This window comes from Dasypus novemcinctus, chromosome 13, assembly GCF_030445035.2.
Source record: "Dasypus novemcinctus isolate mDasNov1 chromosome 13, mDasNov1.1.hap2, whole genome shotgun sequence".
Taxonomy (NCBI): Eukaryota; Metazoa; Chordata; class Mammalia; order Cingulata; family Dasypodidae; genus Dasypus; species Dasypus novemcinctus.
This window is the reverse complement of record NC_080685.1, coordinates 39,536,954-39,564,516: the sequence shown is the minus strand read 5'-3', so window position 1 is coordinate 39,564,516 and position 27,563 is coordinate 39,536,954. Positions and strand designations below refer to the sequence as shown.

At 42.2% G+C, this 27,563-nt stretch overlaps 1 protein-coding gene and 1 non-coding gene across 16 annotated transcripts in view; both read right to left on the bottom strand.

The window, feature by feature from the left end:
- LOC101444905 (carboxyl-terminal PDZ ligand of neuronal nitric oxide synthase protein) overlaps nt 1–27,563 on the bottom strand; it is a 301,310-nt gene that overhangs the window by 122,300 nt on the left and 151,447 nt on the right. Inside the window, exon 1 of one of the 15 annotated variants that reach the window (XM_058310026.2) lies at nt 12,019–12,159. The exons of 13 other annotated variants lie outside the window; for them this stretch is intronic. The gene's annotated coding sequence lies outside the window, so the exon portion shown is untranslated. Of the gene's footprint in view, nt 1–12,018; nt 12,160–27,563 lie in introns of those variants that run through there. One more of the 15 variants, XM_071207544.1, reaches the window with a different exon arrangement.
- On the bottom strand, nt 3,836–3,998 carry LOC111760882 (U1 spliceosomal RNA). Its single transcript, XR_002794457.1, has one exon. It is a non-coding gene; the product is annotated as a U1 spliceosomal RNA (small nuclear RNA).

The window sequence follows — 27,563 nt, the reverse complement described above, 5'->3', positions numbered from 1 at the left end:
CATGAAGATGGAAAGAAGTACTTGGATTCAAGACAGTTTAGAAACAAAAGCAACGGGACAACGTGATGACTGAATATAGGATACAAAGAAGAGATAGGAACCGAGACAAAGTTTCTAAAGTTTGTGCAATTGTGTATATGGTGATGCCATTCCCTGGATCAAGATAACAAACAGTACCAGATTTATGGAGGAGAATTACGAGTTTGATTTTGGACATGATGATTCTGAGTTGTCTGAAAAATCCAAGAGGAATGTCAAGTAGGCAGTGGGATATATAATCAGAATCTGGAGTCAGAGAAGAGGTCTAAGTTGGAAATATAAATTCTTGATTGTCTGAGTATGGCTGAAAGTGTGTATTGCCTAGGGGGAGAATAAAAAGTGAGAAAAAAAAAATAGAGCACCTAGGCTTGAGCCATAGAGAACTCTGATATTTAGTACTGTAACAGAGGAAGATGCACCTCTCTATGACCCAGAGGAAATTGCCATTTTGCAAGCCAAAATGGTTGACTACCAACAATTCCACATGGTTCAGTCTAATAGAAGGGATAGTGAGAAGTGGATAAAGTCACAGGGCATGACATATTATGAAAGCCAAAAAATGTAAAAGAGAAGTCAAGAAGGATGAATGAAAAACATCCAGTGGGTTCAGAACGAGTGATCAATGATTACTATAACAAGAATTATTCTGGTAAAAGGATGGACTGGAAGTCAGTTTAGGGTGAGAGAGAGGTGAGAAAATGGAGTACGGGCAGCAAGTAAGCAATTCTTTCGAAGATCAAACAAGATAATTTATCTAAAGAGGTAAAAATAATGACTATAGATTTTTATGTTGCTATTCAGATTACTGGTAGCTTTAAACCTCACTTTAAACAATCCTTTGCATTTACCAGTACTCAATAAATATTTTGGATGTGATGATAACTTAAGTAGAAACAACGAGATGGTAAATCATTCTAAGTAATTTTCAATTAAAAGTAGCTATAAATTCTTGGTGAGCCAGATGCCCTATTTTCCCTTCATAAAAATATAAAATAATCTAAATCTGATTCTGTGTTCTTCATTTCCTCATGCTATGAATTAGCAAAATTTTCCTATTAGAATATGCTAGATTACTGCCAAGATGAAAAACCTAACCCCCTTCAAAACAACAAAACAAAACAAAATTTGAATTAATAGGGAAATTGTTACATTTTGTGACATGACTCACCATTGTGAGATTTAATGAGGATATCTATGAAAACCTTCAGGATACTGCCCCTACCAGCATTTGAGAGCAAAGTTGATCTTCTTAGGACAGGGATATCCTCTTTGGTCCAGTCAATGAGAAAATGAGGGATTCTGGAACATCCCAGAAAATATACCGACTAGAGGTTTGATGTTCCCTGCTTTATAGTTATAATAAATGATGCTTCTCTATCCGTAAATTAAGTTTTTCTCTTTCAAAGACCAAATACCCAGCAAACATGCAGTCTAGAAGGCAAAGAGGACCCTGGAACACTGAAATAGGTGCCACAGTCCCCACAGGGCCATCACTTACTTTCCTGAAAGGAAAATCAACTCTAGGACAATTTATGCCTTTTGCTTTGCCTGGGATGCTCTTTGCCCATCTACCATTTTCTCTATCAGGCAATACACAACCTCCCCCAACCCCACCTACATTCTCATCCTTTAAATCCCATATCAGTGTAAATTCCACTCTGGACCCTTGAAAAGAAGACCTTTGCCCCTTCCTCTGAATTCCTACAAGCTCTTTGTATATAATTCAACTTTAGCACCTAACACATTAGATCACAATGAGTGGTTTACCTTTCATTTCCCAACTCCATCTCCCAACCAGACTGAGACATGGGAACACATTGTGTCTTATTTAATTCTGAACACCTGACACATAAATTGATAAGAAATGCTTATTGGACAGATGGTACAATTCTAACAAATTTAGTTGTCTGACTTAACGCCACAAATTAGGAGGGATATAGCCAAAAGCAGTATGTTAGTTTCCTATTGCTGCTGTAACAAATTAACACAAACTCAGTAGCTTAAAACAATATAAACTTATTATCTTATAGTTCTATAGTTCAGAAGTCTAAAATGTGTCCACAGGCTGTGTTCCTTCTGGAAGCTCTAGGGGCACATCATTTCCTTGCCTTTTCTACCTTTCATTTCCATGGGCCATCTGTGATAGTTCGCCCAGGACCCCTTCTTCCATCATCAAAGCCAGAATGTAGCATCTTCAAATAACTTTTTCTCTTTCATCATCACATCACATTTCTCCCTAACCATCCTACTTCCCTCTTAAAAGGACACTTTCGTTTACATTGGGCCCACCCAGATAACCAGGGATCATCTCCTCAAATTTCTGCAAAGTGCCTCTTGCTATGTCAGGTAACATGGAAGATGTGGGCATCATTTCATTCTTTTTTTCTTTTGGGGGTATCATTATTCAGTCAAGGCTGGCACACTGATGGCTAGAAAAAGCAAATGCCAGTAACCTAAAAGCAAGAATAAGGCAAAAATGATGAAAAAGTAGAGGAGCGTTTTTTTTTTAAATGAAGCAACCTATGATCATACAAAACGGGAGAAAAAGAGCACTGTGAGGACTCTGAGGGCAGCAGCTCTTTATTCTGGTCCAAGATTACAAACAGAATTCAAAGTAATGACTTTGAATCATGAGAAAAAAGTTATGCTTTGCTCTGTAACATTTAAGAAAAAGAGCATGATAGAAGACAAAATGCTTTGAATAAATGATCATTTTTCTAAGGCATGATAAACGCAAGTTAACTAGAACTTTTACTTTAGGTGGAAAACTCATTCTGTGAAGCCTAATAGGTTCACTCTTTATCAGAGAGATTTATTTTCAGACAAGTATTTCTGAACTTACATATCCAAGTAAATGTTAACCCGCAAGTTGAAAACTCAATGAAAGTGACACTGAGTTCTCCAGAAGCAGCCACAAGGTGGGAACTCTGATGAAGGTGACAATGAATTCCCCTGGAGAAGCTGGCTGTCTGGAATAGAGAGAGAAATTCTTCTTTCTGACTACTGAAATCCTCAGTTCTCCCTTCCTTTAAAGCCTTCAATTGATTGAAGAGACATTTCTCATTGCTGAAGACAATCTCCTTTATTGGTTGTAGATATAATTAGCCATAGATTAAATAAATTGACAAATGATTTAAATCCACAAAATACTCTCAGAGGAACAGGCCACTGCTCGCCAAGACCAAAAAATGTACACTATGTACACTATAACCTAATCTATCTGACACATGAAATTAACCATTACAGGAATAGAATAAACGCCAATAAAATAATTTTGCATGAAACTTTCAGGAAATCTCCCTTTGAGAAGTTGTTTTGAACCCAATTTATAAACTACACCATTATCACTTGTATTACTTTCTCACCACACCTCATTTTCTAACTGGAAGAGCAATCAGGTGAGTAGTCAAGATAGGCAATCACTAGACTTGGTTCCAAATGCCTTTCGGCCATAAAAAAAAAAAATTCAATATTATCTACCCTGATAGCCACAAATCTGAATGAAGTTCTAAAAGAGGAGCAACAAAATAGTGGAGTCATCAATGAATTAAAAGCTTAGACTTTCCAGACAATCTCTGAACAGGACCACAAACTTTTGGATGTATATATTATAATGTGTTGCTTAATTTGACTCTGATCAAATAGTCACAACTTATATATATTATTCATTAAATGTCATTTATATTTATAGAACATTTAAATACAGTAAATTAGACCAAGTAAGTCTATTCTCAATCAATGCCCATAAATATTATATACATTACAAAGCTAATCTTTCTTTTTTAATTTTATTTTTCAGGGGGAAATAAGGATGCAATCCCCTACCAACACAAATTATGCAGTCAAGTTTTCCCCATGTGGGGAAATCACAGGGGTCAGCGATCCCCAGTGCAATGGATCAGCCTCACCCTGGGAAAACCACCTTCGTGATCATAGTGCTTCCCCTGCCAGGTATGTATATCATCTTATTTTATTAATGCTAAAATTGCAAGCCCGAAGTATCTGGATACCAAGTCCTAGAGAAATATATTCCTCCCTTATTCCTGCCATAGCCTCTGGGGATGTGATGTCATAGGTTTCAAGTCCCCACCTGACAGACCTGGGAATCCAGATCATCATAAAGTCAAGCTGTGGAGCAGGGTGTATTTCACAACCACATACACGTGCTTCCACAAATGTATACTCACACTGTACAGACTGTCTAGAAGCACTACATAAATCTCCTTCTCTCCCAGTCACATTCAACAGTGGGAACAACAGAATCCCCTTGGCAATTTCATAAGGTAAAGCCAAACTCTATCACTGGTCTTGATATATGGCACTCTTGGTGGTCGCTAAGCCTGTCATACCCATGACATCATTGTTTCCATAGAAACACCACCACATTTTCAAAGAGGGAAAACTAGAAGTATTCTGAAAGACGACCAAACCCAAACAATCCCAGTATACTAAGCAAGCTGTAAGCTAACATTTTCTTTATGAGGGTGTCTTAGTTTCTCAGGAGGAAAACAATCACAAAATACAGACTGAAACTATTAAAAATGAATGAGTAATAAAATCAAGAAATGCAACTGCTAAATTTCTGTAATATATTTTACCTTGTATAAACCAGATTTAAGTTAAAATTTTAACTCTTCTTAAAATAAGAACTGCAATGCTATAACACACTCATCTTCATGGTTTAATGTTTCTTGACTTTGTGTATTTACATGCTATGGACTTAAATATAATTGAGAAAAAGTACATTTTAATTATTTGGGGGGGAGTTCAACTAGAAAGAAATACTTCAGATGTAGTTAAACTGCAGAGGAAAATATAAGGAGCAAACCACAATCATAAATAACTGAACCAATGGAACTATAGTTATGAGATTGTACATATAGAATGGCAACATTGATTACATAAATTTGAACAAAACTTTCAAAAATAATCACAAAAATGAAAAGCACATGGAGAAGAAAATCAGACCCTAAAACAATCCTAAGGTTGTTCATACATAAATTTAAGAGATTATTTCTGTATTGTTAGAAATAGCCCATTGTGCTTATGGAGAAAAACCTGGACATCCTTCAGGTGTTTATAATTAACAGTCTGATTTAGAACTCTAGAAACATCTTAGGAATGTTTTTCTAGCTGTGGGGTGGTCTTTGAAAAGATTGAAAATGTTGCCCAAATCAGTCACCCAAAGCAGTCTTACACAAAAGAGGCGAGAGCTCCAGGGGTGTGGCCTCAGAGGAGACCACAAGTGCACAGACCTGCGAGCTCTCCCTTCAAACAAACGAGAATCACACACACACACGGCCATATATTTGGGAGGTCACAAGCTGTCAATGGTAACTTTGCTGACATAGAACCTTACCCCGGAGTTTACAAGCTGAGGGAAAGGGTCATAATTGAATCAACCAAGCATCATCCCAAGTGCCATATTGAATCCCCAAAATACACCCCTGCCGATCCCAGGATTCTTCCTCTGTTATTTACTTTATGTCATATCCAGCAAAGCACTGGGGTTATACAAGCATGTACATTCCAGTATTTAATGAAGATAATTCCTCAGAAAGACCCATTTGCTTGATCCTAGTGGTAGTCAGGGTTTTTTTGGAGCACTCTCAGCCACCCTGAAAACTATATGTAGGAAGTAGCTTAAATAAATAAAGGCACAAAATGAAAGCCAGCGTCTTTCAGAATATCATCCAATCCTGCAACAGGGCAGATAGTTACTAATTGCACAAGATTTGGGGGCCTAACCTGTAGGGAGACACAAATGTCTAGAGCGAACAGTGAGCCAGAAGCGATAATACACATGGGTAACTAACTATAAAAGACCACTGATGTGTCACACAGGACATAAACCAAGGCAGGAAAAGAGAACTGAGTGGCAGATTCAGTGGAGGAAAAAGGTTACAGATGAGATGGGTGGTGGGAGCTGTCCCTATGCTTCCCACCCACTTAAGGTGTTCCTGAATCACTTCTCCCCCCACCCCCACCAGCACCACCTCCCCCCACCACCACCACATTCAACTTGTATCCCTGTTGTGAGAAACAGATGTAACATGTCACTGTTTCAAAAGATTAGGACAAGGTTCCTGCTATCAAGGGGCTCAAAGACAAGTGAGAAAAGACAGACATGAAATAATAATGATTCAGAGTTATAAATGTTGCGTGATAAAGTGGGAAGATGAATAGGGACTTGCCAGACAGATAAGGTAGGAATGGAAAATGAGAGCTGACGGAGGCTGGGCAGCAAGAACATGTGCAGAAGGCTCTAGAAAGCAATACAGAGTCCAGGAAGGGCAAACAGCCCCATATATTTGGAGGGCATGAGCACAGGGCAGTCATCAGAAGTAAGGCCAGAAGTTTAGCTCAGGGACAGATCATGGCCAATTTTTAAAAATCAAAGCAAGGCAATAAATCCAATACATACGATTAATAGTGTTACTGTAGCCGTTTGATATGGTTATGAATTCCAAAAATAGATATTGGATTATGTTTGTAATCTGGTCTGTCCCTGGGCATGATTAAGTTATGATTAGGGCTTTGATTGGGCCACGTCATTAGGGCATTGAGTCCCCACCCATCACAGATAAAAGGCATGGCAGAGGACAGAGTGGGGGGTTTGGATGTTGGATTTTGATGCTAAAGACCCAAGAAGTAAGCTCACAGAGGAAAGAGAAGCAAGCCCCAGGAAGAAAGGAACCTTGAGCCCTGGAAGAAGCAAGCCCTGGGAAGAGAAGAACTCTGAACCCAGAGAGAAGCAAAACCCTGGAAGGGAGAAACCCAGGAAGCCTGAACCCTCACAGACGCCGGCAGCCATCTTGCTCCAACACATGAAAATAGACATTGGTGAGGGAAGTAACTTATGCTTAATGGCCTGGTATCTGTAATCTCCTACCCCAAATAAACACTTTTTATAAAAACCAACCTATTTCTGGTATTTTGCATCAGCACCCCTTTGGCTGACTAATACTGGTACTTAAAAGGAAAACGTCCCTTCTGAAACTTGCATGAAAAAGAGAAATGTCTATGGCCAATAAAGAAAATCTAAAGAGATAAATGGTTAAGTGAGAACCAATGCCCAGCAACGTTGGGTTACAATCATGGTGATCCATTCCATAGCATTAAGATGGCAACTGGGCCTCCAGACACTTCACACCACCAGACCGCCACTTCTCCATCTAGCCTCCACCTCCACTAGACGTGATGTCTTTGACAGTGTTTCTATGGGTACCAGATTTGAACATGGATTTCTTACTGCTCATGAGATGCCTTGAGCAGCACTTCCCCTAGAAAAATCACATACAAGTGTGAAACCAAGGGTTTTCACTGCCCTCCCAACTCCCTGGCCTTTGGCAAGTTCTAGCCAGGACTCTCCAAATATTCCTCCAGCTAAAAGGTTCTGCAACCCATGTCACGAGTGCATGCCTGAAGGTAGTTGGCTGTGTAAGAAGCCAAGTTTTTATTATTCTGGATGCCCCACCTGCCCTTTCCATGCTTTTATCTCCTCTCCAGTATGGCCCTTTCACCTCTAACACACAAGTTCTCCCACCAGTCCTTGGGAAAGACACAAAAGCCAATTTCACCAAAGAATAAGTTGGAGCTAGAAGAGCGGGTCTTGTAAGCATTAAATGCTTGAGAACTGTTAAATGATTTAAGGCCTGGAAATCATTAAGACATCATCCAAATCAAGTGATTTCAAGAAGAGATGTGATGTGGAGTTGTCCTCAATGATATTGCAAGGTGAAATGCTGGACATTATGTACCCTGCCATAACCTAATGAATGGAATGGGGGAGAGTATAAACTATCATGTAAACTATAATCCACTCAGTGCAGCAGTACTCCAAAATGTATTCACCAAATGCAATGAATGTGCCACAATGATGAAAGAGGTTGTTGATGTGAGAGGGGTGGGGGGTGGGGGAATATGGGAATCTCTTATATTTTTTAATGTAACTTTTTTTGTGATCTATGTATCTTTTTTTTGAAAAAGACAATTAAAAAATAAATACTGGAGAGAAAAAAAAGCAGTTCTAGGTATCTTGCTCTAGATGACAGGGTAAAATCAAATGCCTAAAATCCCATGAGAAAGGAGTTTTGCAACATTGACCACTCTGTTCTTAAGAGACTTGTTACCCCACATAACAAGCCATGCATGTGCATGTGTGGCTAAGGGAGGAGGAAGGTAAGCAAAGAAGCTGAGGAAAGGGGAGCAAATGTATTAATAACAGAGTAAGATGAGTGATGCAGGAGTTCAAGGGCAGGCCAGAAGGGAAACAATAAATTAAATAGTGTTCACAATCAGAGTAGGCTTTGGCCAACTAATGAGGATTCCAAGGACTCATAGGAATTAGAATATTACAGAGACCTTTTGGAAGCAGAGAAAAATCCACTAGAAGAATTAGTTGAGCCCAGAAGCCAAGCTAAGGAAAACAGCTGGAGCAATGTTACTGACACATTAGATGACAGCATAGCAAAAAAATTATTCAGATGCTCTGCCATATTGCCAGCTGTATTCTCCTGGGCTGGATTATATATACAGTTGATGCAATTTGTCCCTTGTCTCCCTACCTCTATTTCAATTTACCCAATTCTAATCTACCTTAAGCCCTCTTATTTACCTCTTAAACCCTGTGTTAGCTTGCTCATTCAAAAATCAAGCACCAGCATTGTTTTTCAGTGCTTTTCATCTATGTGTCTATATTCTATACTAAATTCACAATTCTCTAGAGGTCATCCATTTGACCTTGCTTGTAACAGGGTTACAGATTACTCAGTTCACCTTGGCTGGCCCTTCTGCCCTGATCAGCACTTTACACATCCCAGCAGAAGGTCACCAGAGGGGAAATCAGAGAATGTGTATAATTCAGAGCAATTCATTACCTATACTGTTTTTTAAAGAAAATCTTCATCAGCAAATAATCTACACCTGAAATCCCTCTCCAGGACCAGCCACCCTGGTGTCTCAGCTTGAAACGGTAAAAGGAGCCCAGGGAGAAGAAAGAAGGGTGTGGGGAAGAGTAGGGAGCTGACTTCAGTTTGGTCAGGGCCAGCTGGAACAGACAAGTGCAGAAAAAAATAAAGTGCCGATCCCAGGTTCCAGAGAACAACCATTGTAATTAAGGGCAGAAAGAAAGGAAGGAAGAAAGGAAACACACACAAAACCAATCTATAATACAAGCCCTGGCAGCCACCTCAAAATGAAATGCTTCACAAGGTCATCTGAGTCCTTTCAAGTACTTTTGAACTACTAGGCAGATGCTAATTAACCCTCCTGATTCCACAGCCTCAAGGGAGATGTAAATGTGTTTAACTGATGAGCACCAGCACTCTGTTCTATTTCTGGAACTCTAATAGCTTGGTAGAGGGCCTTTTGAAAAAAGGGCATTTTGACAGCATCACAGAATGTCCCAAATGCAATGGACCACAAAGAGCCTCTTTAGAGAGGAAGCAGGAAGAATGGTGAGAATATGGGCTTGGGGAAGGATCTAGATCCAAATCCCAGATCCGACATCCACCAGCTGCAGGAGACCAGACAATTTAAGTAAGCCATCTGAGTCTCAAACTGCAGGAGGAAGAAACCACCACCTACACCAATGATGGTGCCAGCAAATACCCTGCTTTCTTCCCCGTATTGTATCGTTTGTAGTATTGCCATAGTAGTTGATAGTTGATAGTTCCCTCTGGTCCCTCCCCCTTTGTACCCACTCTCCAATCCCAGCCTCACATGAAATGCCAGCCACTGCTGAAAACACATTCATGCAGACAGTCGAGGCCTCCTCTTCCCTCCATGTAAAATGACTGGCATGTTTGCCTATTACTAGCCAGCAGAATGACAGGCAGAGTAACCCTGTCAGTGAGACTTTCATAGGGTTTGCCTGAAACATTTATGTGATCCTGGGAATAAGGCAACAAAAGGCAGAGCTCTGAGGTATTTTGGGAAGCCAAGGCAGGAAAGCAGAGGAAGGGTCAACTTTAAAGTTACAAAAGCTCAAGAACAATGTCTTCAACAGATATTTATATTGGAGCCCAGTCAGGGTCTAGAGAAGTGGAGAGACTAGAGGGAGGAAGAACTCAAGCTATAGGTATTTATAGGTGTTCCTGGGAAGGGGCAGTGCTACCTGTGACTGCTTTTATGTGCTCTCCACATGCCAGGAGATTTTGAGGCATTTAAACTATTGGAGTTTTTTTTTAAGGCAGCAGGTAGATAAAATTCAAAATATGGATGTCCACTGCATCACTGGGCTGTGCATATACAGATACCTCAGCAATTTCACAGGGGTGGTGCCATTTCACCCAACTTAAACCTACCGTGCTCTAACACTCTTATTCCAAAGGGCTCTGGAGAGCTTCCATATTCATTCAAGCAAGAGACAACACACCTTTCCTTACCCCAGGGTTATGAAAGAAATGGATGTGCAGGTTACTGCTGCTTTGCTCCTAAATGTTTGCAAAAACTTTATCTTTGGATCTGTTGTGGGCTGAATTGTGTCCCCCAAAAAGACAGGTTGAAGTTCTAACTCTCAGTACCTCAGAATATGACCTTACTTGGAAATAGGGTTGTTGCAGATGTAATTAATTAAGATGAGGTCATACTGGAATAGGGTAGGTCTTTATCCTATTCTGATATCCTTATAAAAAGAGAAGATACACAAACAGACACAGAGATGGTATGGAAATGGAGGCAGACACTGGAGTGGAGCATCTATAAGCCAAGAAATCCAAGGATCACCAGCAAACAACAGAGGCTAGAAGAGGCTAGGAAGGATCTCCCCTACAGGTATCAGAGACTCACGACCCTGCCACCATCTTGATCTCAGACTTCTAACCACCAGAACTGAGACAGAATAAATATCCATTGTTTGAAAAGCCACCCAGTTTGTGGTACTGTATCAGTAGCTCTTGGAAACTAAGACAGGGCCTGAATTAGTCAGCCTAAGGGGTGCTGATGCAAAGTACCAGAAATCTGTTAGTTTTTATATAGAGTATTTATTTGGGGTAGAAGCTTACAGTCACAAGGTTCCAACTCAAGGTACCATAAGAGGTACTCTCTCACCAAAAGTCATTTGCCACATGTTGAAGCAAGATGGCAGGCGATGTCTGCCAGGGTTTAACTTTCCTTCTTCCTCTTAAGGCTCCACGGTCCCAGCTTCTTCCAATCTCAGCTGTAGGCTGTCATAAGGCTCTCTCTCTCCCTGGGGCTTCTTTCTGGGCCCAACTGCTCTGTTCTCTTCACAAGATCAGCTAAAGACCATCAAGCTCATCTCTCTTCCCAGGGTCTCTGCCATGTTTAATGAGCAGACTTTCTTCCTCTGCCTTGTCTTTTTCGGTGTATCTGCCCACCAGGGGGGCAGGGACTCAACGCCCTACTGACATGGCCAAATCAAAGCCCTAATCTTCATTTAATCAAGTAAATGTAACCTTTGAATTTAATATAATCAAAGGGTATCATGCCCAGAGGAACGGACCAGTTTACAAACATAATTAATGTTTCTTTTTGGAATTCATAAATAATATCGAACTGCCACATGGCCTATATTCTACCAGTGGAAAATCTTTTTTAACTCAACCCACTCTAGGGGAGGTGGGGGTCTTCAAGCCTCTCAGCCTCTTGGAGACCCATATTTAAAGGTCAACATTCCTAGAAAGACTTAACTTCAGTGATCAGTTAACACCTTGAGGAGACTGTCCATATAAACAGAAAACTCCCAGAATCATCACCTGGGTGAAGAGACCATGAGAAAGTCTCTTCAACCTCTGAGTCTCCAATTCCTCATCTGTAAAAGGCCCTGTTGGCTGCTACCCGTCCTTCAGGCATTGGCACATCACCACCTTTTCAGGGAAGATGACCCCACCAGGTCAAATCCCCTATTGTGTGGGTGCTCACTCACCATACCACAGACCCTCTCCATTAGAGCCTATCGCAGCTGAATTTTCAAACTTATGTGTAACTATCTAATTAGTACTTGTTCCTCTTATTTACCTGTAAACTTCATTAGGGAAGGGATCATATCTGGTTTTTTTTCCTCATTACTGTCCCCAAATTCCAACACACTACACAGCTCATAGAAGGTTTCAAATTAACATGTGTTGAACGACTGAAGAGTTGAAAATGCCCTGTAAAACATGAAGCACAATGGAAACGTTGTGATTCTCACTTGGTGTGGGTCATGACAACAGAATTAATCCTCTTAGCTGCTGGAAATCATTCTGCTTTCACTCAAGTTACAAAACTGCTGCATTTTAAGGGAATCATAAGAAAAGGAACTATTACAAGCTGTCCCATGGTGCCCTATTTCAGGATTCCCTTCATGACCTTGCCAAAAGAGCGAGCTCATCCGTGTTAGATGCAGTATTGCTTTATTCCAATCCATTGCAAGTCACTGTGGGAGCCTGGTTAAGTTATCTGGGCATTTTAAAAAGCAAGAGACCTATTGGTTGAATCTGCAGGGTATCTGGTGCTGGACCAGAGACAATACATTCTGGCCATGGGCTATGTTGAGAAAAGCACCCCGGTTCCCACCACCCCCCCAACCTTGGTTGAATCCGACTCGACATCCAAAATGCCATGGGTTTCAGGAGCCAAAGGAAACTCTAGTGGCCAAAGCACGGCAGAGCTTGCTCCCCCATGCTGATGCATTCAAGGGAACAAAGGCTTTCGGTGTTGCACTGAGCTGGTCTGGAGATGGAAGGCCTTTATGCAGGTTTCCAAGGAGATGACTCAGATGCTGTTACCATAGAAACTGTTGCTACCATCTATTGTCCATCACCCCTTGACAGAACGAAAAGGGGAAGGGGGTGACGGAGGAATGTAGTGTGATAGAGAAAGAAACAAGAAGAGCTGGATTTAAGTCACGATGAAAAAAAAAAACACGTTGAGGTGGATCTCCTGAACACTTCACTGGTATATATAACAAACCTTCTAGTCTCCAAAGGAAATGAATTAGGGCCACGAGTGTGTGAGGCTTGTTATTTGCTTTCATGGAGGTAGGATGAGTTGAGAGGCACACAAGAAATGACCTCTTCTTATTGGTTAGGCTCTGTCATCAGGGACCAAGAGAGAAAACACTCAGGCATGAAGGTCATCAGCATGGTCCAGGGCATAATCCCTGAAGCTGCAGATACAACAAGGAAGGCTGATATAAGCTATTTGCCCTCTCCCTCCTTCCCTGCTGTAAACTTTAAGAGAGAGAAGCATATTAGATATCCCTCCAATTTTGTCACTATCTCACAATACCTGTTACCAAGTGTTAATTTTTTTTTTAACTTAATGAGTACAGAAGATTATGAGTGAGATTAGCAAAATTTTATAACTAACAAACACACAGAAAGACATATGGGGGAAATGGACTTGGCCCAGTGGTTAGGGCGTCCATCTACCACGTGGGAGGTCTGCAGTTCAAACCCCAGGCCTCCTTGACCCGTGTGGAGCTGGCCCATGCGCAATGCTGATGCGTGCAAGGAATGCCATGCCATGCAGGGGTGTCCCTGTGTGGGGGAGCCCCACGCGCAGGGAGTGTGCCCCATAAGGAGAGCCGCCCAGCACGAAAGAAAGTGCAGCCTGCCCAGGAATGGCGCCGCCCACAAAGAGAGCTGACACAACAAGATGACCCAACAAAAAGAAACACAGATTCTGGGGTGGGGGAGGGGAGAGAAATAAATAAATAAATCTTTTTAAAAAAGAAAGACATATGGGATAACGGAAGACATATCCAATATAACCAATTTGGCATCAAATCAGAAGGTCAGAATTTGAAGGTCAGTTCATCACTTACTATTTGCATGACCTTGGGCATAACTTACCAAGTCTCAATTTTTTTCTCTTCAATGGGAGTAGGACCTGCCAGTCTACTTCATATGGTATCAAGTCTTATCAAAGAATTATACTTTGAATGGCTATCTCTTAACAAGCACCAAAATGCCATACCTATATAAGCAAAAGACTTTGCCTTCAATTACTCCAGGCAGAACTGCAATAACTGTGCCATCTGGATTTCTGTTTTAAAATAGTTGGTACCTGTTGCAGTTTGATAGTTATGCAGTGTGATATAGTTATTTGATATTGTTTGTAAACTGACATTATGTTTGTAAACTGAGCATGATTAAATTATGATTAGGGCTTTGATTGAGCCATGCCAATAGGGTGTTGAGTCCCCACACCTTGGTAGGTGAGAACTCAAGAATTAAAAGACATGACAAAGGACAGAGTTGAAATTTTGATGCTGGAGTCTTGAGCTGGAGCCCCAGGAAGTAAGCACACAGAAGAGCTTGGTTGTGAGGAAAGAGAAGCAAGCCCTGGGAAAAAAGGATCCCTGAGCCCAGAGAGAAGCAAGCCCCAGGAAGAGAGGAACCCAGGCAGCCTGAACCCTGGCAGACATTGGCAGCCATCTTGCCCCAACATGTGAAAAAAGGCTTTGGTGAGAGAAGTAACTTACACTTTATGGCCTGATAACTGCAAGCTTCTACCCCAAATAAACACCTTTATAAAAACCAATTTTTGGTATTTTGCATCAGCACCCCTTTGGCTAACTAATACAGTACCCAACTACAGCAGACTGAATTGTATACCCCCTCAGAGGACATGTTCTTAATCCATGTTCCTGTGTGGGTGTGAACTTATGTGCAAATAGGAACTTTAGAAGACGTTATTATTAAAGTGTGGCCGGGTGAATCAGGGTGGGTCTTAATTAATATTAATGGAGGCCTTGTTAAGAGGAGAAGGAGAAGCCAGGAGTCAAAAAAAGGCACAAAGTGGAGCCAGAAGCCGGAAGTCAATGAAACTAGAAGAGTAAACACAAGGAAAGGGAGCTCACTGTGTGACAGGAGGCAGAGAAGCAAGGAACCCCAAGAAATGCAGCAAGCCAGCACCAGAACGCTACAGACTTTGGGGAGAAAGAATGGCTTTGATTTTGGACTTTTAGCCTCTAAAACTGTAAGCAATAAATGTTTCATGTTTAAGCCAATGCACTGTGTGGTATCTGTCACAGCAGCCTGGCAAACAAGGACACTGACCAAATACTGTGATGTTAAAATTTGGGGGGACAAAATAGAGTATGTCCCCACTGTCTTCTGATTATTTTCTTATCTAGGCCATCAGACCATGTGCAGGCATCACGTTTAACAATCAGACACACTGTCTTTTCCCCAAAGCAGCCTTGAGAAGTTAAATTTCATTTGGGAATAAAGGTACAGAAGTTAAAGGAGGTGTTCTCTAGTATCCCAGGGATAGAAAGTGGGTACTGTTTGGGGGAAACAATACTCAATCTGGCAGTTACCTTGTCAAATCTGATATATCTAGATTAGGGTGAAGAATGGGAGTTGGGAAAAATCTGGGGTCTGGACATAGAAGAAGAGTAGAAATTATACGGCTGCTATCCCATTCCTGAAAGACTTTTCCAGGACTTTCATACCCTTTACAAAGTCACCAAAAAGTTTGATAACCATCTTATGAAATAAACACTCACAAAGCTGTCAGGCATGGCATACTGTACTCTATATTTGTCTGGGAAAGGCTACTCAATCCTAGGGACTCCAGGAGTCAGACAAAGGGGTCATTCAGGTACTACCAGATAGGACAGAGAGAAGAAAATGCTTTTTTTTCTTTAAGATCTTATTTGTCTTTTTTTTTTTTTAAGATACATAGATCACAAAAAATGTTACATTAAAAAATACAAGACGTTCCCATATACCCCACAAGAATATGCAATTTAATTTCTCTAGTTGAGCAAAAGCTCCTTATTTATGTTTTTTTTTCAGGTAACACTGCTGTGTATTGTTGGGATACGCTTAGATTCTTAGATCAAGAGCATCTGTCTTGAGGCATCAGATAGGCAGGACTACATAATAGAGAGGCAAGGAGAGCCAATGGCTTTCCATGGGATTGGTGGTGCTGGCTAATCATGCCAGAAATGCAAGAACCAGGATGGTAAAAACAAAAAATAGAATAACTCATTCTAAGAGTTCCAGTTCTTGTACACAGTCATACTCTTTTGATAACTACTAGTAGTTCAGCCCCAACTCAAGGCCAGACAATCAAAAAGCAATTATTGAGGGACAGCAGCCAAGGAGATACTAGTTCCCAGCAGGTAAACTTTAAATATGATTTTCACAAAATGACTTCTAGAGCTTTAAAAATCCCAACTCACATACTTAGACCAACCTAATAATGGATCCCATTTCTTCTCAACAATAGCTTCTCTGTTTCAATGAAGCAGAGCTCTCCAATAAGGACAAACTGGCCATTCTCATTCCTGTCCAGATCTCCCCTCAACACACTCAAAACACACAAAGGGAGAGGAAGAATGACCTGACATATTGTATACAGTGTTATCCAGGCTTGTCATTTTAGAGTTTAAAAACTGATTTCAAGAGACCCAATAAGTGACCTGCCCAGGGTCAGAGCACCAAGTAAGAGCTCTAAGGGCAAACCAATTCTCCTTACCCTCACTGCAGAATTATTTCTACCACACTATACCACTGTCAACACACAGTCATCTTAATTCTATTTATATTAAATCTCATCTCCTCAATTATACTAAAATGTCTTTGAAGGCAAGAACTGCATTTTTTCCTAGTACTTCTAGGCACTCGACTCCCAATACTGAGCTAAGACATCTAGGAGGCATCTTGATGCCACTACTCCAGAAGGCATTTTTTGGCATTTTTTGGCTGACTTCCACCTCACTGCTTATTACGGATCCAGCCTATGTGCTTCCCTAGCAGCATCCAACAACCACCTCCCTTACAGATTTCATTATGCTGTGCTTTCCTTGTGCATTTATTTTTCTTTCTCTTCAATGGACTGTAAGAGCATTAGAGACAGGACAGGACCACATCTTATTTCTTGTATGTATCTCAATGAACAACATACACCAGATGAAAAAAACAAAAAAGCAAAACAAACAAAAAACACCAAAGATGCAATAAAAAAAATGGATTCTAAGGCCAGTCTCAACACACCCACCCTCATCATTGAAAGCTCAACTATCTCTGGTCAGGAGTTGATTACTGTGCCCTCCCTCAGAACATTTTCTTTTCTTGCCTCCCTAGACACTCTTTACTCTTTGGGAAGTATTGTAGCCACAAGGGCATCTGGGCTGCCATCTTTAAGAGATGTCATAGTGACCAGGGACACCTTTATTCCCTAACTGTTTTAATAATGGTATAAATAAAATGTTTTAATAGAGCTAATGGTTGAATCTAGAAGTGTTCTTTTAAATCTTCCAGTTCAAGAAAAAACATAAACCTTACTCTATAACCATCTATCTTCATGAAAATAGCCACCTGGGATTTACAGGAAATGATTCCAGTAACATCCAAATCCCACTGCCAAAAAGAACAGAAGTGCCACTCACTTCTTCAATGACATTCTGACACATTCAAAAATCAAGCCAGCATTTGGGCCTAAATAAGAGGCTCTCAGTCTGACCCATTTTTCTACCAAACCTCATTAGTTGATAGGTTTGAAAATATCTCATTCACAAAGCAATGTCTAAAAAGCAATTGCCAATGGATACCTGGGTTATTTCCGGCTTTGGCTATTACATGCCTTCAATTCTCTTGGGTAAATACCTAGAAGTAGAATTGTTGGTTCATATGGTAGGTCTATGTTTAATATTATAAGACACTGACAAACTGTTCAAACTAGCAGTGCATGAGTGTTCCAGTCCCTCCACATTCTCATCAACACTTAGCTGTTACTGCCATTTGTTTCAATTTTAGCTATTTTTATAGTGTAGAGATATGGGGATTGTTGCATTTTCTTAAGGATTAATGACATCAGACAATTCTTGTGTTTACTTGCCCTCTGTATATTTTTTTAATCTTTTTAAGATTTTTAAAAAAATTTCTCTCCCATTCCGCCCCCCCTTCCCCCACTGTCTGCTCTCTGTGTCCATTTGCTGTGTTCTTCTGTGTCTGCTTGCATTCTTGTCAGCGGGACCAGGAATCTGTGTCTCTTTTTGTTGCGTCAGCTCTCCGTGTGTGCAGCACCACTCCTGGGCAGGCTGTGCTTTTTTTTTTTTGTGCAAGGCAGCTCTCCTTGAGGGGCACACTCCTTGTGTATGGGGCTCCCCTACATGGGGGACACCCCTGCATGGCACGGCATTCCTTGCGTGTATAAGCACTCCACGTGGACCTCCCATATGGTAGGCGGACGCTCTATCAGTTGGGTCCAAACCGCTTTCCCTGTATATTTTTTGATGAAGTGTCTGTTCAAGTTGCATGCCCATTTTAAAAATTAGGTTGACTGTTTTATTACTGAATTTTCAGAGTTCTTTATATAGTCCAGGTACAAGTCCTTTTGACAGCAATGGCTATAGCAATTGCCTCCTTTAAATTAAATGTAAAATACCCTATTGGCTTCCTCTAACTCCTCCCCCAACTCACCCTTCTCTCTTCCCCTGCCATAGTAGCATCACAATCTAAGCATTAAATAACAAGTAGTTAGGGTCTCCTTACAAGCCCCCCATAACCCTTTCCAGCCACAGTTAACAGGAAGTAGGGTATCTTCTCATATCCCTGGCTGTTACTCAAATTCATGTGTACACATACACTCCTAGAAGGAATGAAAAAAAGTGTGCTTCTTTTTTAAATATATACTAACTTTAAATCAGTGGTTTTCAACGGGGGACAATTTTTCCCCCCACAGAATATTTGGCAATATTTGGAGATACATTTGGTTGTCACAACTTGGTGGGGAAAGGATTGCTACTTGCATCTAGTGGGTAAAGGCCAAGGATCCTGCTAAACATCCTACAATGCATAGGTCATCCCCCACAACTAAGAATTATCTGGCCCAAAATGTCAACAGTGCCAAGATTAAGCAACCCTACTTTAAATCAATTTGCAGGAATTGTTTCTGGATTAAAGCAATATAGCACAGTAGAAATAATGCTCATCTGGGAGCCAGGATGCCTGGTTTCTTCTGGTTTTGTCACTAACCAGTTGTGAGACCTTGAACGAAGCACTTAACCTATTGTAGTCGTTTGAAGGTGTATGTACCCCAGAAAGACATGTTCTTAAATTTTATCTATTCGGGTGAGTGTGGACCCATTGTAAGTAGGATCTTTTGATGAGGCTACTTCACTTAAGGTGTGACCCACCTCATTCAGGATGGGTCTTAATTCTCTTACTGGAGTCCTTTATAAGTAGAATGAACTGAGAGAGAGCACCACAGAAGAAACTGAAATAAACGAAACCCAGAAGAGGAGAGACCAGCAGACACCAACATGGGCCTTGCCCTGTGGAAGAGTAACAAGATCACCGACAGCCGGCCTTTGGGAAGAAAGCATCACCTTGATGATGCCTTGATTTAGACATTTTCTCAAATTGTAACCAAATAAACTCCCATTGTTAAGCCAACTACTTCATGGTATCTTCTTTCAGCAGTCACTCAAATACTAAATTTCTCATCTGTAAAATGCAAGGGCTAAACTAAATTACAGATTCTCTTTCAGCTGCAAAGAAATATAATTCTATGACTCTTAACACAGAAAGAAATATAATTCTATGACTCTTAACAACACAGAAAGAGTCATTAAAATGTGTACTATTTCCATACTTAAAGAGTTTAACACAGCGGTGACACAGACTGGTTCAAGGAAACAGTCACTGAGTGTGTGTCTCATAAAGAGAGAGTAGAAAATGTACTCCCAGCTCCTGCCCAGCAAGAGATTGGGACCCATATATTCCTGAATAGATTCCATCCCATCAAACTTAATCCTTCTCTGTCCTCCATTCTACCTTTCTGCTCAGCTTCAGTGTTGTAAACATGAACTCAGTAATGCTTAAACTGTACAGAGTTTCAATTTGGGGTGATGCAAAAATTTTGGTACTAGATGGTGATGATGGTATCACAACATTGTGAATGTAATTAACAGCTCTGAATTATATATTTTGATATGGTTAAAATGGGAAATTTTACATTGTCTATATGCTACTAGAGTAGAAGTTAAAAAAACAACTTACTCTGCACAACACAAATAAGGAATACTAATGTAAAGACCATGCACTATAGTCAATAGTACAATTATAACAATATTCTTTCATCAACTGTCACAAAGATACCACACTAATGCAAGGTGTTAATAATGGGCGTGAGCAGATGTTACATGGGAACTCTGTATTTTCTGTAAAACTACAACTCCTCTAAACACACACATCCCATGAACTCAGAAGTACAAGCTCGACTTCCACAGTGCAGCAGGGAAAAACCCTTCCAGAGCCTGCCTACCCACATAGCAGGGCTGGTCTCCAACTGAGAAGTAAGAGGGTGGCAATGATATGGTGCCTCTGAAAATCCAGACAGTGCTCTGACATGAGGAAAGTCACCTTTTACAGGGGCCCTGGGGCTCACTTCACTGAAACCACAGGTCTCAGCGCAGGTTCAGGCAATACAACTGCTGAATCCTAATCAAGTTTCTGCCACTCGTGCCCCCTTCGGGGAAGGAGAAGATCCTTCACCAATTCTTACAACAGCCGTTTTGCAGGTTAAATGAGGTTGAAAATTGCTCCTAGGGGCCCTGTAAGAACGAATAGACAGCTAACATCTCAGACGGCCCAGGGGTAACGCTTTTAATTTCAAACTGACTAAAAATTAGAAACATTAATTAAGGAGGAAGATTTACCAGAAACACCTTTCCTCTCAGAAGTAATCCCAAGGGCTGGCCATAGACATTTCTGGTGAAAGCATCTTGACAGCCACCATAACTGACAGGTTAAGAGAAGGAGCACGGCTTGTCCCCAGTGGGGCAAGAGATTTTCCTCTTCAAAACAACTGGTGATTTATTACACAAACCCCTGAGCTGAAAGGAGACTCTGTGTCCTTCACTGTCTCTTCTGACAGGTGGCATACACTATTACCTACGAAGGGAAAAGGGGGTTGCCTACATGCACATGGACAGACAAGAGGGAAAGCAAAAGGTGAGACACAGAACAGACAGCAACTGCCTTGGCCTCGGATAGGAAATGTTTTGATACCAGAGCCTGTTCCCACTGCCCACCACCCTCACCATCGCTGACTTCTTTGCTTCTTCCCTCTCAGCTAACCCAGGGCTCATGAGGAACAGGCTTTCTTCTTCTAGCTGCACCCCTTACTCATCTCACCCTCTGGAGACAAGCCTGAAGCAAAGGCATTGCAGAGAAGTTTAATCCGATGTCAGGCCGAAAGCAGAGAACACTATTTGTTACCAGCTTAAAGACTGAGAAGAGCAGGCCCCATTAGCCAGGACTGTAACTTCTTACTTAATCAGCGTCGCCTGCTGAGTGAGTGGGTGTATGGCAGTATGGGAGCTTTATGCCAGTTCAAACCCAGAGAGCAGGTAAAACAAATTCTTCTTTATTAAACTGCTCATTTTACATTTCTACATTTACTTGTCCCCCTCTTCCTTTCCAAAGATCCATTTAGCAATAAAAACTCATCTGGGGAAGCAGATTTGGCTCACCTAATAGGGCATCCACCTACCACATAGGAGGTCCAGGGTTCAAACCTAGGGCCTCCTGACCTGTGTGGAGCTGGCCCATGTGTAGTGCTAATGTGCACAAGAAGTGCCGTGCTATGCAGGTGTGTCCCCCACGTAGGGGAGCTGCATGTGCAGAGCACACCCCTTAAGGAGAGCCAACCCAGGCAAAAAAAGCACAGCCTGCCCAGGAGTGGCACCGCACACACAGAGAGCTGACGCAGCAAGATGACACAACAACAACGAAAAAAAGAGATGCGGTTTCCCAGTGCCGCTGACAAGAATACAAGTAGACACAGAAGAACACATAGCAAATGGACCCAGAGAGCAGACAACTGGCGGGGGTGGGAGGAAGGGGAGAGAAATAAATTAAAAAAAAAAAAAAAAAAAAACAACTCATCTGGTTCCATTTATCCTGGAAGTTAGCTAGAAGTTTGATGTGCACTATTGACACAGAAGACCTAAACAAGTTCTTCTCTCATGATTTGTGCCCTTTCTCCACTGGGTTCCCCTCAATTCTTGGAAGCTTACCGTTGCAGTTACTATTTCTGTATAACACATTACAGCCATTTTGTTCTGCTCACAATTTTGGAATTTGAGGAAGGCGCAGGTAGGCAGTTCTAGCTTGGGTCCCTTATGCGGTTGCAGGAAGATGTAGGCTAGAGCTGTGGTCATCTGAAGGCTTGTCCCGAGCTGGATGTCCAAGATGGCTCGCTCCCAAGGCTGGCAGATGATGCCAGCTGTGGACAGGGGGCTCAGCTAGTGCTGATCGACACGGCACCCACCTGTGGCCTCACCAGCATGGCTCTCAGGCTAAGTCAGTCTTACCTGACAGCTGGCTTCCCCCTTGGGATGAACGGAAAGTGGAAATTGCGTGGCTTTTTCTTTTTTTAACCTAATCCCAGAAGTTACATACTTCTGCTGCATTCTATTGGTTATAAGTAAATCACTGAGGTTGGCCCACTTTTAAGGGGAGTAGCCACAGACCCCACCTCTCAATGGGATGAGTGTCAAGGTCTTTGCACTTAGAGCAGAGCCTGGTCCCCAGGTGGCATGATCGTCAGTGTCAGCAGTATCATTCTGCCTGGGACACTCTTTCCCACCTCTCCTCTACTCCCTCTGCCTGGCCAATTCCTAGCCATCTTTCAAGTCTGAATTCAGATGTTTCCTTCCAAAAAGCTTTGCCTTCTGCCCAAAGTCTAAGTCAGCTGCCTTTCCAGTCAGGGTCACTGCGGGCCCCTGGGGGCCTTTCTGTGGGTTATAAAAAGGCACCCCTTCATCTAGGCAGCACATGTTTGCTGAGTGGAGTCGGGGCTGGATTCCAGCCTCTACCCAGCCTTCAGCTAAAGGCCTTCTGCCCTGCGTCCAGTTGCACCACTGCATTCATCCTATTCTCTGTCATTAACAGTTCACTTATCCATATCCCTCCAGTAGACTAAATTCTAGAAGGGCAGGGCTACGATTGCACCAAACTAAATTCCCAGTATTGAAAAGAACACCCAGCACTTAATAGGTGCTCAATAAATACTTACTGGATGAATAAGTGGACCATTGTGCCTTGCATCATTCCCTTGTGGTTGTTCATGTTTTCCACAGTGTCCTATTATAGGCACAAAGCCACTCAACATGTGTTGGCTTTTTAATCACAAACTACACACTGTTTTTGTTTTGTTTTGTTTTGTGTGGAGGGAGCAAAGCGGAAAGCTTCCAGAGCCCTCATTCCCATGGACAGTGTAGTTTAGACTCTAGCTGCCAAAAACACTCTGCTGTAAGGGCCCTTCACTGTAGGGTTTATTGCACCTCTGCCAGTGGCAGAGAGACCAGAGCTATTCTAGGGCTCAGCAGAGCTTGCCCAGGCTTAGGCAGAATGCAAAGAGCCTCAGATGTTTCCCTGAACAGTTACGGAAGGCACTGGATGAGAGGCTGCCCCCAGCCACAGGCCATGGGGCCAGAAGGCAGGAATCCCAAGGCTTGTTCCAGGTGGGCAGGCAGCCTCAACACGCCCCCCTGCCAGGCAGTGCAGCAGGAGTGAGACTTGGGCCAACTGTGCAAGTCAGGGTGGCCTCCATATTGAACAGAGTGGCAGCGGTTGTGTCTTGCTAAACAGGAGAGACAAAAGGGCAGTCTAACCTAGGCCTTTAAGGGATGGGCTTCAATTAGTGTCTCTAGGGTGGGGGGTGGGTGAGCGAATGTGGCGGGGTGCCTGGTGGTGTGAGCAGCAGCACAGCAGGTCTAGGGAGCCCGGTAGGAGCTGCGGCTCCGCACTCCTGGCACGAGTCGCTTCCTCTGTTTCTGTGTCCTCTGCCACTGGTGGGCAATATAGTGGTCTGCTATTTCCTACTGTTATTTTGAGAATAAAATCAGGCAAATGTAAGTAAAAGCAACCTGAAAGGAAGTTCTTCTATACATAATTATTTAGCCATATAGCTCCTCTTCATTATCACCCACCTCTAAGCTGCTTTTCCTGACATCCTCTTCCACTGCTCCCCCTCATCCCTCACTATGGCCTCCATTTGTCTTAGCCAGTGATATATGACTCCTCTAGGGACATCCCCAGGTTTCTGAAGAGCAGGGATCATATCAGGTATTTCCTTGGGTCCTTACAGCTCACTTCACTTAATAAATGGTGGGCTCAGTGACTATTTTCTTAACTAAATGTGTGTGTGTGTGTGTGTGTGTGTTTTCAGACACATACTTGTTCATCTCGGAAGACCTGACGTCAAATTTCATGTTACCAAACTAGGATTCCAGTAGCTGACATAGTCCACTGAGTTTTAGGGATGTCTGACATGTTAAAATCCAACACAGGGAAGCAGATGTGGCTTCCACCCTATCACCTTCCTGGTGAAAAAGAAGAGAAAGCGTGCCTGAGCAGTGAGCCAGTTCCCATGTGGCGAGCCAGTGCCTGTATAGTGAACTGAGTGCAGACGCAACAAAAGAGAGACGAAGGGGAGAGTCAAGGGAAGCAGATTTGGCTCAACTGATAGAGCGTCCACCTACCTCATGGGAGGTTCAAACCCAGGGCCTCCTGACCCATGTGGTGAGCTGGCCCACGTGCACTGCTGATGCGCGCAAGGAGTGCTGTGCCATACAGGGGTGTCTGCCGCATAGGAGAGGCTGATGCACAAGGAGTGCGCCCCATAAGGAGCCGCCCCATGCGACAAAAGCACAGCCTGCCCAGGAATGGGGCCATACACACAGAGAGCTGACACAGCAAGATGATGTAACAGAAAGAAACACAGATTTCTGGCGCTGCTGATAAGAATATAAATGGACACAGAAGAACATACAGCGAATGGACACAGAGCAGACAACTGGGGGCAGGGGGAAGGGGAGAGAAATAAAAAATAAATCTTTGGAAAAAAAGGGGGGGGGAGGGGAGTCAAGGTGAAGCACAGCAGAAACCAGGAAGTGAGATAGCACAGCTAACAGGAAACCTCTCTCCAGAGGTCCCCAGGATCAGAGGTCCCCAGGATCAAATCCCGGTAAATCCTAGAGGAGAAAAAATGAGAAGAAAAGACCAAAAAGAGAAATAGATACAGAAGATCACACAGTGAATGGATACAGACAGCAAAAAACAGTGCCGGGGGTGGGGGGGGGAGGGCGGGAAGGGGGGAGTAAATTAAATATTTTTTTAAAAAAAATCCAATACAACCAAATAACTAGGGAAAGTGGAACTTGCAATAACAGAATATGATCTGAAGATCACAGTGCTTACTTAACAGATACATTCATTAGATGAGCCTTATCAGGTCACCCACAGGCACCCGCCCACATTGGCAGAAGCCATCTGGCGCTCAAAACTGAGTTGACTCCAGTAACTTTCTTATAGTGAAAGACTTCATATCAACACAATCACGGCCAGTAAAAGTTGGTCCATTCAGAAAGAAAAAAAAAGATGTTAAAGCAAGGAATCATAGCAAATGATATGGGTATACCATAAACATCTTATTTTAATATAAAACATAAATAGGTGTTTATTCACTGATATTTTAAAATAGACTGGAGGCCTTTCCTCTATGTTGAGTCTGTAGATTATCTTTCCAGAATCTTCAGTGCATAAGAGATATAATATATTACTCTAGTTTCTAGTTTTGCTATCTTCTAAGTGGATTAAGAATTTAGGACCTGTGCTAAGTAATCTGGTACAGAAACCCAAGTTTTTTGGTCTCCCTCCAACTTTCTTACTGTTTCCTTCATTCGCTGGCAAGTTCTTTTTAAGCAACTCACTTTTATCACTTTTGTTCAACATATTCAAAACTTGGTTTTTTACATATAGCAATGATAGGAAACAATACAAGTTAGGCATTTAATAGAGTACCTAGCACATAGTAAGTGCTCAACAATGTTAGCTATTTATCTTTTCCCATGCATCTACCATCTGTGTAATAATGAGATTACTTAATTATAACAGCAAATATAACTGGAGCAAACAAATTTAGGAATTCACACAACTGACTCCTGGCAGGCATTTAGGCCAAATGGAGGGAGCCAGATTATGACAGCATTTAAAACCAGGGTAACAGTGAGCATGTACTGACACAGCCGTTAATATTTTTGCAAAGGGAACAGAACCAGCAAGAGGGTTAAATAAAGGTCACTTAAGAGAGCTTGTTCTCTAAATCCTTCAAGTGTCTTACCCTCTTCCTGTGAGCTCCATCCCCAATCAGGGCCAAAGAGGAAGCCAGCACAGGGTGTGAGCTACACAAAGGCAATCAGATTAGGGGATGAGTGGGAGCTGAAACCCAGTTCAGGCTCCCCTCTCCAACAAATACACCCTGGCATGGGACTGTGTCCACCCAAAGGAAGAGGCACTGTCCTCACTCGCACATCCATTCCCTGTCTCTCTTGCCATCCTGCCTCTCCTCACTCAAGCCCAGGCATTCCACAGACCACAGGCAGGCAGGACTACGAGGTGCCCGTGCTGCAGCACACTGTAAGAGACATCTTCCTTTAAACCAACAGCACCTCAAATAAAGAGCGCGCTTATACCAGTGGTTAGTTCCCCAGGCCTGGCCCACGATTCCTCCACCATGGATAGCAGCAGACTGCCGATGATAAGTCAGGTGTTGGGCCCCCATCTCCTTTCAACCTCGGAGACAGAGAGGGGGAGGGAAGAAACGCATTCTGAAAAGAACTCACACTTCTACCTAAGACCAAAAATAACAACACAAGTAATTTTTATATGTAGAATGCACTTAACTTTTTCAAAATACATAGCTAAAACTTGTCCTGTGTGGTCTCCCTTAAGGGCTTCAGCTGAAGTGTTAGCCTGGGTGTGCCCACATGAATGGAGCACTCTTTTAGTAATAAAAGACTCGGTTATGTTTTAATTCTTTAGACGTCATTTTCATTCTTGTCAATCAACTGCCAATTGCCTATGTTAATTTCAGGCAGAGGTAATAGAGCTAATCCAAAATACTACATGACAATGTGGAAACTGAACAGTCTCCTCCATCAACCAGGCACGCAAGTTGAAAAGGGGATTGTTTCCCAGGGGCCCTTAACGCTCATGGAAATCCTTTGTGAAAAAATGGGGAACAGGGACAGGAAGTAAGCAACCGGCCAAAGGCCCACAAGCAAGTGACTATTGGCAGAGAGCTGGAAATCAAATCCAAAGCTCCTGATTCTTCTCAGGAACTACACTGCCTTCCCAGGTTCAAATTTTAAGGCTAAATGGCTTACCAAGGGCTTTAACCGTTTCGGAGCAAAAGTAAAAGACATCAGTTTTCACCAGAACAATCCTGGGCCCTTTGTCTCTAAAGAGAATTTGCCCAATTAAAATTTCAGCATTGGGTTGAACCTGAAGGACCTCAGCTTTCAGTCTAAAACACCTGAAAATACTTGATTATCTCAGGAGTTCCAGCCACAAAGAAAGACTCAAGAACCTTCTCTAGCACAAGTGAGCTGGTCTTAGCAATAAGTCAGAAATACACCAGTTTACATCACAACTCTCTTGCCAAATATCAAGACAAATTCAATTTAACATGTATTGCGTTTCCAGAAGGCTGGAGTCATCCATGGCTCTGATGAGGACACTAAGCAAGATGACACCGTGTTCACTCTCCAG